The sequence below is a fragment of the Amphiprion ocellaris genome, chromosome 24 (assembly GCF_022539595.1).
Source record: "Amphiprion ocellaris isolate individual 3 ecotype Okinawa chromosome 24, ASM2253959v1, whole genome shotgun sequence".
Taxonomy (NCBI): domain Eukaryota; kingdom Metazoa; phylum Chordata; class Actinopteri; family Pomacentridae; genus Amphiprion; species Amphiprion ocellaris.
In genome coordinates, this window is record NC_072789.1 from 16,133,691 (window position 1) to 16,145,226 (window position 11,536).

The following is an 11,536-nucleotide window of genomic DNA, read 5'->3' on the forward strand; positions in this document are numbered from 1 at the left end:
ACCAGACATGTGGGGTGAAGGGACGCTCGGTGAGGTGGAATCTCCAGCTTGTCCGGGATGCGATTGCTTGGTCAGAGGACCGTAACCTGCCACTGATGGCAGTAGCTCTTGACCAGCAGAAGGCTTTTGACAGGGTCCACCGAGGTTTCATGTTTAGGGTGCTTGAGCGAATGGGTTATAGCCAGGTTTTTGTGGGGTGGTTGCAGATTTTGTATGCAGGGGTGAGGAGCATGGTGACAGTTAATGGTCACCTGGGGAAAGTTTTTGGGGTACATTCTGGCGTGAGGCAGGGGTGCCCGCTCTCTCCTCTGCTGTATATTTTGTACATAGAACCCCTTGGGGCGGCCATTCGTGCAGACCGGGGGATCAGAGGGCTTATGGTGCCAGGCAGTGGGGGCATGAGGGTGAAGCTGTCTCAGTATGCGGACGACACCACGTTGCTGCTGGACAGTGATGAATGTCTGATCAAGTCATTGCGGGTCATACAGGCTTTTGGGCAGGTAGCAGGGGCGAGCCTGAACTTTGCCAAGTCCTCGGTTAAGTTCTTCGGCCGGTGGAGAGGGCGGACGGACGTACCGGGGGGCCTTGCTCACTGCCCTGGCCCTCTGAAGATCCTAGGGGTTCATTTTGAGACAGCCAACAGTGCTACCTCAAACTGGACTGAGCGCCTTGCGAAGGTCCAGAGGAAGCTCTCGTTGTGGAAGGGCAGATTCCTGACTTTTGTGGGGAAGGTACTTGTGCTGAAGGCGGACGTACTGCCATCGCTTTTATATTTGGCCTACGTTTTCCCTCTTCCAGTCAGTATGCGACGGCCACTGATGCGACTGGTCTTTGATTTCCTGTGGGGTGGCAGGTATGAATATTTGTCAAGGGCCCGCATGATGGCCAGGATCGACGCAGGGGGAAGGGACGTACCACACTTGCCATTGAAGCTGGACTGTATTTTTGTGTCTTTCTTGTGTGCTCAGTTGTCAGGCCCAACAGTGCACCCATCAGGCTACTTTCTGCGGCTGTTTTTTGCCTATCAGGCGAGAGGGCTTATGGTGTGGGACAACTTGGCACCACGGGTGGAGCAGCAGCCCTGGCACTACCAGCATGCTGCAAGGTGGCTGAAAGCCCATCCAGAGGCTTCAGTGGGAGCGGTGAGGCTTGATCACAGAGCCCTGTATAAAGAGGTCAGGGAAAGAGTGTCTGCACCACCAGTGATTGGGGTGTCACTAAGCACTTGGAGGGAGATACAGCCACGTGGACTTGACAATGGGCTCAAGGATCTCAACTGGCTGTGTCTCCACAGGTGCTTGCCAGTGCACGAAATCATGCACCGGCATGGGTTGGCGAGATCTCCTGCATGTCCAAGAGTGGGTTGCACGGACAATGAATCAGTTGTGCACGTCATGTGGGACTGTTCTTTTGCACAGGCACTTTGGTCTCGAGTGGTGTCAAGATTTGGGCAGGTGATGTCCAGGCCTGCTATATCATGGGATCGTGTCAACAGAGGGGTGGGCAAAGGAAAGGGGACATTCCTTGTATGGCTGATTACTAGCCTGACAAAAAGGAACTTGTGGTGGGCAAGACAGGAACTTGTAAAGAAGCACAGGGTCATTGGTGTGCAAGGGGTAATGAACAAGTTGGTGGTGGAGCTTCGTGGGAGGATTGACAGTGATATACTGAGGTGGGGAATGCATGCAGCTCTGGAGAGGTGGAAAGGGGGATTGGGGTTGGTGGGATGAGGGTTTGGGGTGTGGAAATGAGGGATGTTTTGAAAATTGTTACCAGTTGTTATGTTTATTTTTTTGCCTATGGCCTGGTGTGTAGTGATAATTTATAGAGCAACTGTCTGTGTTGTTCCAGTTGGGACGTTTTTTTTGGGGGGGGGGTATGAGTTTTTCTTCACATGTACAGTTGTAATTCTTGGTTTTCTGTGCTTGATGTGTGCACTGAATGAGAAGTTGTGTTATGATTGATGTCTTGTATTGCTTGTGCAAGTTCTGTTGTATGTATTATTTAATAAAAAAAAAAAAAAAAAAAAAAAAATCTGGATTCACGACAGTCACTGCTGAGCGGATACTGTTTCACACTGCGAGGATGGCCACGGAGGCCGCATCGGAGCAGCTGATCCCAAGGGTTGGGCTGAGATATCCTCTGCATTTCCAAGTGGCTTCAACAGAGGAAGATGCATCGTCTCGTGCTTGGTTCTGCAAGAATGTCATCATGGGGCTTCTTCGTCTCAAGGTGGAAGATGTCTACTGCATCCAGTGGAACCAGCAGGACAAGGCCTTTGATGTCACGCTGAGAGGGGAGGAAGTTTAAGGACGAGCAGCTGAGAAATGCAGGAACGCAGCAGCAGCAATGCCCTTTGCCAAGTACAAGATTTGGAACCTGGATCGGCCGAACTTCAGACTGATCACTGTGCACATGTACAACCCGTTCGTCACTGACCTGCAATTGGCTTCGTTTTTGAGTCAATACGGAGAGGTGGTGATGGCGGCCAGGTATGTGAAGGATCCCATGGGGTTTTGGACTGGTCGGCGGCAGTTCCAGGTGCTTTTAAAGGCTGATCCAGAAGGGCCTAATGGCCTGAAGCACCCGCTCGCTTTTTTCAACTTAGGCAGTGACAGGGGCTTCCTGTATTACTCTCGGCAACCTGCATTTTGCCGTCGATGTCGTCAGTCAGGCCACGTGGAAGCAGCATGTGCCGGAGACCGTTGCCGGTTCTGTGGGCAAGGAGGACATGAGGCGAAGGACTGTAGCGCACCAAGGGCCTGTCACGGATGCAGTGGCTTGGGGCATCTTTACCGTGACTGCCCGAAGCATGTGAAGACTTTTGCTGAAGTCGCCAGAGGTGGGAAGCCAGAGGGAACCTCGAAGGTCAACAAGGGCTTTGGATTGGCTGGCACAGTGCAGGATGTGCCAAATGGATGTCCAGCGGGGGCTGGCCCTGCCGAAGGTGGAGAGAGTGCTGCAGGCGGAGGAAAAGTCATAGCTGTTCCTGCGGGGCACCACGGGGAGGGCCCATCGACCTCGGTCGACCTCCAGGTGGTTTCCTCTGTGGGTGCCCCTGTCCCAGCCTTACCCGAGGGCAAGCATGGGGCGCGTAGAGGATCACAGGCCTTTGAAGCGGGTCCTCCTGCTGAAAAGGGCATGCATAGCAAGAGGTCAAGGGGTGAAGGAACAGTCGAGAATGGAGGGTTGAAGGTTGCGGGCCGGGAGGGGGCGGGGCCCGACCAGGAATTAGAAGGAGCAGCAGGCGTTGTAGAGGGTCGAATGCAGGAGGGAAACAGTGTGGGGAGGGACGGGGAAGGGGGGAATGAGGGACAGACTCAGGCTGTTGTGGGGGACCCGCTCTTGCCTGGTTTTGAATTGGAACTTGAACTGACTCCAGGGGTCCGTTTCACGAAGCAGGTTCAACAAACTCTGAGTTTAACCCTGAACTCTGAGTTGATCTACTCTGAGATAGAAAACTTTGAGTTTTCGGTTTCACAACGGCTGATTTGAGTTGGTTAAATCAACTCAGAGTAGTTTCACCTGGAGTTAAGCGCGTGCACCACAACCCTGAAAAGCCAGTATCAATGGAGCGTGGATTCGACGAGTCACCATGGCAACAGGGAAGCGGAGGACTACACCGCTTGAATTGGAAATCTTAATGCGCTTATATAGCGAGTTTGAACACGTTTTTAGAAAGAAGTGCAACACCTGCAGCTGCAAAAGAGAGGGAGACGCCGTGGGAGAACATTGCTGCCCGGGTCAATGCGTAAGTTTAAATCACAATAATATTACAGGGGAAAACTGAATAGTAGACTATTAAGTTATTTCATTTAGGTGCAATCCCGCGGGGGTGAAGCGCATGTGGCAGCAGCTGAAGATGAAATAGAAAAACATTGTTCAAACAGGTAAGACGTCGGCATAATCTCATGGAGCTACCTCATTTTGATCATGTTTTACATTGTGAGTTAGCCTAAATATTAGGTGGCTTTTTGACTGTGCAGTGGTTTTATCCCACACACAGCCTAAATGTCTGCATCCATATCATGTTCTGTTAAACAATTAAGCCTATTTAAACTAACACAGACTTCTACTCAGCCAACAGAAAGAAAGCAGATGCCTGTAAAAAGGGAGGTGGCCCAGCACCACCACCTGTAACGGAGGCAGAGGAGCTGGTCCTAAGCCAGAATTTGGTAAGGTCAGTGGCTGAGGGAATCCCTGGAGGGAGCTCATCCTCTGAGACCAACCCCCAAGACACAAGTGCTTTTATAAAATGTAATGTGTGTGTGTGTGTGTGTGTGTGTGTGTAGCCCATGTATATGTATATATGGAATGTTTTCAAGCATATTCATACAAATATTTATTTCTCTTTTGGGTCTTTTTTCTTTTGGCCCAACAGATTCTGATGGTGCTGTCTGCCTGGTGGAGCCCCTTCACACCACAACAGACCTTGTAACTGTAAGTAGGCAATACTCCAAAGATTTTACCAAATGGTAGTTTAAGTCCACTGAAACATATCACTCATCTAGGATGAAGAGGATGAAACTGTGTCTGCTGCCTTTACAGAGGGGGATCCAGAAAGGCATACAGAGGTATGTTAGTGATAGTTCTCTTCCCATTCACATTTCTTAACATTCTGGTGGAATATAGAGTGTGACATTTAGCCTACACTGAAGTATTGCACATTCTCATCCTTTTTAACAGAGCATGGCTGGACAGCAGCAGGATACATCCTCAACTTCCACTGCACAGATTGACACAGTGAGATGGATGTTCAGTAAACACCAGAGGTTCATTCCATGGAATTCATGTGCAACTGTATAATTTAATGTCCTCTATGTATTCCCAGTTACCAGTAAAACAGATTTACAAAATGCACTTGCTGAGAAAAATCTAAAAAACAGATGAAGAAATGCAATACTTGGACCACCAGATTAGGAGGGCAGATCTGGAAATTGAAATACTGGAGCACAAGTTAGAGGTGGATGCAGGTCACAGGTGAATTATGTTAACTACTGGAACATTAACTAAACCAGCTCTTTTATTTGTAGGAAATAAAGAAGACCAAATGAAATGTGTATCATGTCTTTATTTGGTGTGGTGGTGATGATGGTGACTTAAACTCTGCAGTGATTATTGCATATGGTGTCTCTGACTGTTCTGCTGTCCTGGATAGCTGGCAGGTGGATGAGGTCATCATCTGGGTCTTCAGTTTGTAGGGCAGAGTGTTGCTCTCCTCTAATAGTGGTAATATTATGAAGAACAACACATGCCACAATAATATCACAGGCCTCTCAGGAGTCACCCTGAAGTGATGTAGACACTGGAAACGGGCTTTCAGCAGGTCTATGGTCATCTCCACCCAGGCTCTCATCCTGCAATGAGCCTGGTTGAAGTTCTGTTGGGGGTCTGGTTCAGGATCAGGGTATGGGGTCATCAGACTAGGTTGGCATGGTAACCCCTGTCACCCAGCAGAAGGCCATCAAGCTCTCCTGTAATGTATAGTGGATACATTAGAGTATATTAAAGGAGGGAGACAAGTGAATTATAGTGTTAAAATCTTTAGGCTGTTTACCACGTTGCAGTCTGTTGCTCAGGTTAGACTCTCGAAAAATCCTCGAGTCATGAACAGACCCAGACCACTTGGCCTCCACATTGGAAATAATGTATGCAGCATCACATATGATCTTGACAGTGCAGAGAATGTCAGATGTTGAACTATGATGCAGTTTTTAACATTTTGAAACCATAGTCAATCTACCTCTAACCTACCTGCACATTTATACTGTGAATGGACTTCCTATTCACATAATCAGCTTCATTATATTTGGGAGCTGTGATGGGGATGTGTGTGCCATCAATGCAGCCAATCACACTGGGAAATCCTAAAAGAAATTAAATTTACTAATCACAGTCTGAGGTTGCAGCACAATGTCATTAACTGGATATGATTTAAAATTAATTTAACAGATCTCTACATCATTCACCTGCAATCCTGTGGAACTCCTCCTTGATGGCTCTGACAGGTTTCTGTCCAGGGAAAACCACAAAGATGGTAAAAGTCGTTTCAGGGCCAGACACACATTTTTCTGACCGTCCTGTATACAGTTGCCTTACTGAAGTGCTCTGCATCTCCGATATTATATAAAAAACTCCCATTTGCAAAGAACCGCAGCACAATACACAACATCTGCTGGGACATTAGAGCATGACTGCGGTTGGTAATGTTGTGAATGTAAGGACGGATTAGGTTGTGGATGTAGATTATGGATTGTGAGGTGAAACGGTACCGTTCAAAAAGATAACTGTCCGGAAATGCCAAAACATCTATGCGCGGTCTGAAAACAATCTCCCGACGAATATTTAATTATCTGTGCAGTAATGCTGCTCCTTCATCTACTGGATCGTTAATAAAAGGACGTCATTTTGACACACGGCAGAACTAGACTTCGCCAAAACTCACCAGCTGAATAAATAAATGAGGAAATGAAATGGCGTGTGTGACTGAAAGAGGGCGGAGACTGAGAGAAACTTGAGGTTTACTGAGAAAAACCTGGTCCCGACCAGGTTAGAGTCATAGAGTCTGTTACTACGGTAACTGACCGAGAGTTTAAGTTACCCCTCTTTGTGAAACAGGGTAGAGTTACCCCTCTGTCTCGGGTTTGAGTTACCTCCCTTTGTGAAACGGAAAACTCTGAGTTTCCCTCATTTCAGGGTTAACAAACTCAGAGTTTTCACTAAACCTGCTTCGTGAAACGGACCCCAGATCTTCTCATGGTACCTTCACCTTTGGGGGATGATGCATATGAGGGACCGAACAGACCGTCGTCCTCACCAAACGCCATGCCTTTTTCCTGGGCAGAGCAGATGGACAGCGAAGACTTGTATGATCCATAGAAAGGGGTCTGGGTTTTGTTTGGAGATCAATTTTTTTTTAATTTTCAAAGATGAGTTCTTTTAATGTACTGTCATTGAATGTGAGGGGCATGAGGGACCCTGTTAAAAGGAGGGTTGTCTTTGATTATGTGGGCTCTCTTCGGCCTGATTTTTGTTTTTTGCAAGAGGTCCACTTACGGGATGTCAGAGACAAGGTAATTTTTTCACGGGAGTGGGGACGGGGACCCTCAGTCTGGAGTGTTGGGGGGGGTCCACTCTACTGGGGTTGGGATTTTGTTTGGGTCAAGTACTGTGAAAGTAGAAAATGTTGTGATCATTTCTCAGGGGAGGGTTCTGGGTGCTGATGTGTCATGGGGGTCACTGAAGCTGAGGGTCATTGTGGTGTATGGGCCACAAACTCCAGCAGAGCGGGAGGAGGTTTTCGGGCTCATGGAGCCGCACCTTGTTACAAACAGGCAGGTCATTGTCAGGGGTGATTTTAATGTTGAGTTGGGGGGAACAGACATGACTCGGAAGCAGTTCATATCACTGCTACTGGAAGGACATGGCCTGGTGGATGGGGGTAAGGCAGTCCGACCGAAGGCAGACGGACCCACGTGGCATAGCTCGCGTGGGGTAGTCAAGCGTCTGGACTATGTGTTTTTCTCAAGGTCTTTAAGTTTGTTGGAGGGACAGGTGTTCCCTGTCTTTTTTACTGACCATCATGGGCTACTGTTTTGGGTAAGCTCGCCTATGCCACATTTCGGGCCTGGCTACTGGCGACTTAATATTAGTGTGTTGGAAGAGGCTGTTTTTAGAGAACATTTTTTGTTGTTTTTCTGGGGTCTTTTGGGCCTTCGACCTATGTGCTCTGGGCTTACTGAATGGTGGGAAGCAGCAAAGGATCGCATTAGATGCTTTTGCCTGCATTACTGTAAGGCCAGGAAGAGGCAGGCAAGGAGAAGGGTGTCTCAGTTGCAGCGACAGCTTGAGCTGGAATATGCTAGGGGTAACTGTGGGGGTGAGATAGACCCACAGGTTTGTAACTCTCTGAAGGCTCGGCTCAGGGAGTTTTATGAGCACGATGCTCGTGCATATCTGGCGCGGTCAAGGAGGGACCTGGTTGAAAAGTCAGAGGCATGCTCGGGGGCTTTATTCAGCTCTATTCGGGCTAACAGGGAGAGACAGGTAATGACTGCAGTCAGAGATGGACAGGGACGGCTCACTCAAGAGGCAGGCGAAATGGCGAGTGTCACCACCGACCATTATCGCGTTTTTTTGAGGAGAGGGAGGTTGATGAGGAGGCGAGGGAGAGGTTTTTGAGCCTGCTCACTCAGCGGGTGCCACCCGATATAGCACAGGCTATGGAGGCCCCGCTCTCACTCGATGAACTTGAGGCAGTGCTCCGTCGAATGAGGAAAAAGACGGTCCCCGGCATTGATGGGCTTCTGGTGGAGTTTTACGTTGTTTTCTGGGATGTGCTGGGGCCGATAATATTGGAAGTTTTAACTGAGGTGCTACACATTATCGCAATGGGAGAATCGTTGGCAACAGGGGTTATCTCCCTCTTATACAAAAAAGGGGACCGCACAGATCTGGGGAACTGGCGTCCACTGACTATGCTGTGTGTGGACCACAAACTTTTAGCAAAAGTCCTTGCAGACCGACTCGGCGCGGCGCTACCGCATGTGGTTCACGTGGACCAGACATGTGGGGTGATGGGGCGCTCGGTGAGGTGGAATCTCCAGCTTGTCGGGGATGCAATTGCTTGGTCAGAGGACTGTAACCTGCCACTGATGGCAGTAGCTCTTGACCAGCAGAAGGCTTTGGACAGGGTCCACCGAGGTTTCATGTTTAGGGTGCTTGAGAGGATGGGTTTTAGCCAGGTTTTTGTGGGGTGGTTGCAGATTTTGTATGCAGAGGTGAGGAGCATGGTGACAGTTAATGGTCACTTGGGGAAAGTTTTCGGGGTACATTCTAGGGTGAGGCAGGGGTGCCCGCTCTCTCTCCTCTGCTGTATATTTTGTACATAGAACCCCTTGGGCCGGCCATTCGTGCAGACCAGGGGATCAGAGGGCTTTTGGTGCCAGGCAGTGGGGGCACGAGGGTGAAGCTGTCTCAGTATGTGGACGACACCACGTTGCTGCTGGACAGTGATGAATGTCTGATCAGGTCATTGTGGGTCATACAGGACTTCGGGCAGGTAGCAGGGGCGAGCCTGAAATTTGCCAAGTCCTTGGTTAAGTTCTTCTGCCGGTGGAGAGGGGGGACGGACGTGCCGGGGGGCCTTGCTCACTGCCCTGGCCCTCTGAAGATCCTAGGGGTTCATTTTGAGACAGCCAACAGCGCTACCTCAAACTGGACTCAGTGCCTTGCAAAGGTCCAGAGGAAGCTCTCATTGTGGAAGGGCAGATTCCTGACTTTTGTGGGGAAAGTACTTGTGCTGAAGGCAGACGTACTGCCATCACTTTTGTATTTGGCGTACATTTTCCCTCTTCCAGTGAGTATGAGATGGCCACTGATACGACTGGTCTTTGATTTCCTGTGGGGTGGCAGGTATGAATATTTGTCAAGGGCCCGCATGATGACTTGGATCGACACAGGGGGAAGGGACGTACCACACTTGCCATTGAAGCTGGACTGTATTTTTGTGTCTTTCTTGTGTGCTCAGTTGTCAGGCCCAACAGTGCACCCATCAGGCTACTTTCTGCGGCTGTTTTTTGCCTATCAGGCGAGAGAGCTTATGGTGTGGGACAACTTGGCACCACGGGTGGAGCAGCAGCCCTGGCACTACCAGCATACTGCAAGGTGGCTGAAAGCCCATCCAGAGGCTTCAGTGGGAGCGGTGAGGCTTGATCACAGAGCCCTGTATAATGAGGTCAGGGAAAGAGTGTCTGCACCACCAGTGATTGGGGTGTCACCAAGCACTTGGAGGGAAATCCAGCCATGTGGACTTGACAATGGGCTGAAGGATCTCAACTGGCTGTGTCTCCACAGGTGCTTGCCAGTGCACGAAACAATGCACTGGCATGGGTTGGCGAGATCTCCTGCATGTCCAAGAGAGGGTTGCACGGACAATGAATCAGTTGTGCACATCATGTGGGACTGTCCTTTTGCACAGGCACTTTGGTCTCGAGTGGTGTCAAGATTTGGGCAGGTGATGTCCAGGCCTGCTATATCATGGGAATGCGTCAACAGAGGGGTGGGCAAAGGAACGGGGACGTTCCTTGTATGGCTGATTGCTAGCCTAACAAAAAGGAACTTGTGGTGGGCAAGGCAGGAACTTGTCAAGAAGCACAGGGGCATCGGTGTGCAAGGGGTAATGAACAAGTTGGTGGCAGACCTTCGTGGGAGGATTGACAGTGATATACTGAGGTGGGGAATGCATGCAGCTCTGGAGAGGTGGAAAGGGGGATTGGGGTTGGCGGGATGAGGGTTTGGGGTGTGTGAACGAGGGATATTGTGACAATTGTTACCAGTTGTTATGTTTATTTTGTTGTGCCTACGGCCTGGTTCATAGCACAAATGTATTGAGCGACTGTATTGTTCCGGTCAGGACAGTTTGTTTTGGGTGGGTATGAATTTTTCTTTGAATCTGCAGCTGTGATTTTTGGTTTCCTGTGCTTGATGTGTGCACTGAATGACAAGTTGTGTTATGATTGATGTCTTGTATTGCTTGTGCAAGTTCTGTTGTATGTATTATTTAATAAAAAAAAATCTGCTCTTGTCAGTTTAATATCTGATATGTCCTCCAATGTGAGGACTACATATTAAACGGACTTTTAGCACTGGGAGCTGAAAGAGGGGCTTGCTCCTTTCACTCCACGCATCGACCTGGCACTGCAGTGCCGCCAGGAACGGTGCACCCTTCTCTGGCTTTGTAGAATGGAAATAAAACAAGCAAACAACAACGCTCTGGCAGATTGGGCAGTGACCCCCAAAGCTGTCAAACGAAGCCAGCAGTGCACGAGCTGCTTCTGTGGCATCGTCATGCTTATGCAACTCAGTTTGAAGAGAGAGTGGTTTTCCTCTTGGCTGCGGATGGCAAAGGTCTTCAGTCACATTATCCAAGTCAGATTTTTCCGCACGGGTTTCAGCGAGTTGGAGAAAGAACAGAAGGGTCGCACGGTGAGCTTTCGGTCACACTATGGTCTCACAATGGGTGGAAGTTCAAAAGTAGCTGGTTGGTGGCTCGTGGCCGTTCCACCATCAGCACTGAGAACACACACAGCCACACAATTCTGGAAACACAATGGCGAGACCGGTCAAAGCGGAAAATGGCTCCTCAAATACAGCACAGTACAGGACAAGGCAGCCTCGTGTCACGTTGCACACAGCAAAGCAAGCATCATTCTTGCAAATTCCTTTTCCGTACAATAGCAGCGGTTGTTCCTTGAGGACAACGTTGCTCACGACAGCTATCCTGTGTGAAAGCTACATTTGAAACGTTCTTTCTTGACTCAGTTGAATTGAGTGAAGTGCCCGGAAAATGTCAGTTATTCTTCATGATGTGTCCAAACAACATGCAAATAATCACACATTATGAGGAAATAAACAAATTAACATGATTAAAAAGAAAGAAAAAATGGTGAAATGTTTTAGATTTTTACGTCAAATGAGTGATGATCACCAAAATAGTAAATCCATTTGTAGAAACATCCTTCTCTCACTATTCTGT

At 48.9% G+C, this 11,536-nt stretch overlaps 1 non-coding gene across 1 annotated transcript; it reads left to right on the plus strand.

Moving 5' to 3' along the window:
* The first annotated feature begins 10,544 nt into the window (after positions 1-10,544).
* On the plus strand, positions 10,545-10,729 carry LOC111570121 (U2 spliceosomal RNA). Its single transcript, XR_002746257.2, has one exon. It is a non-coding gene; the product is annotated as a U2 spliceosomal RNA (small nuclear RNA).
* Positions 10,730-11,536: the final 807 nt, after the last annotated feature.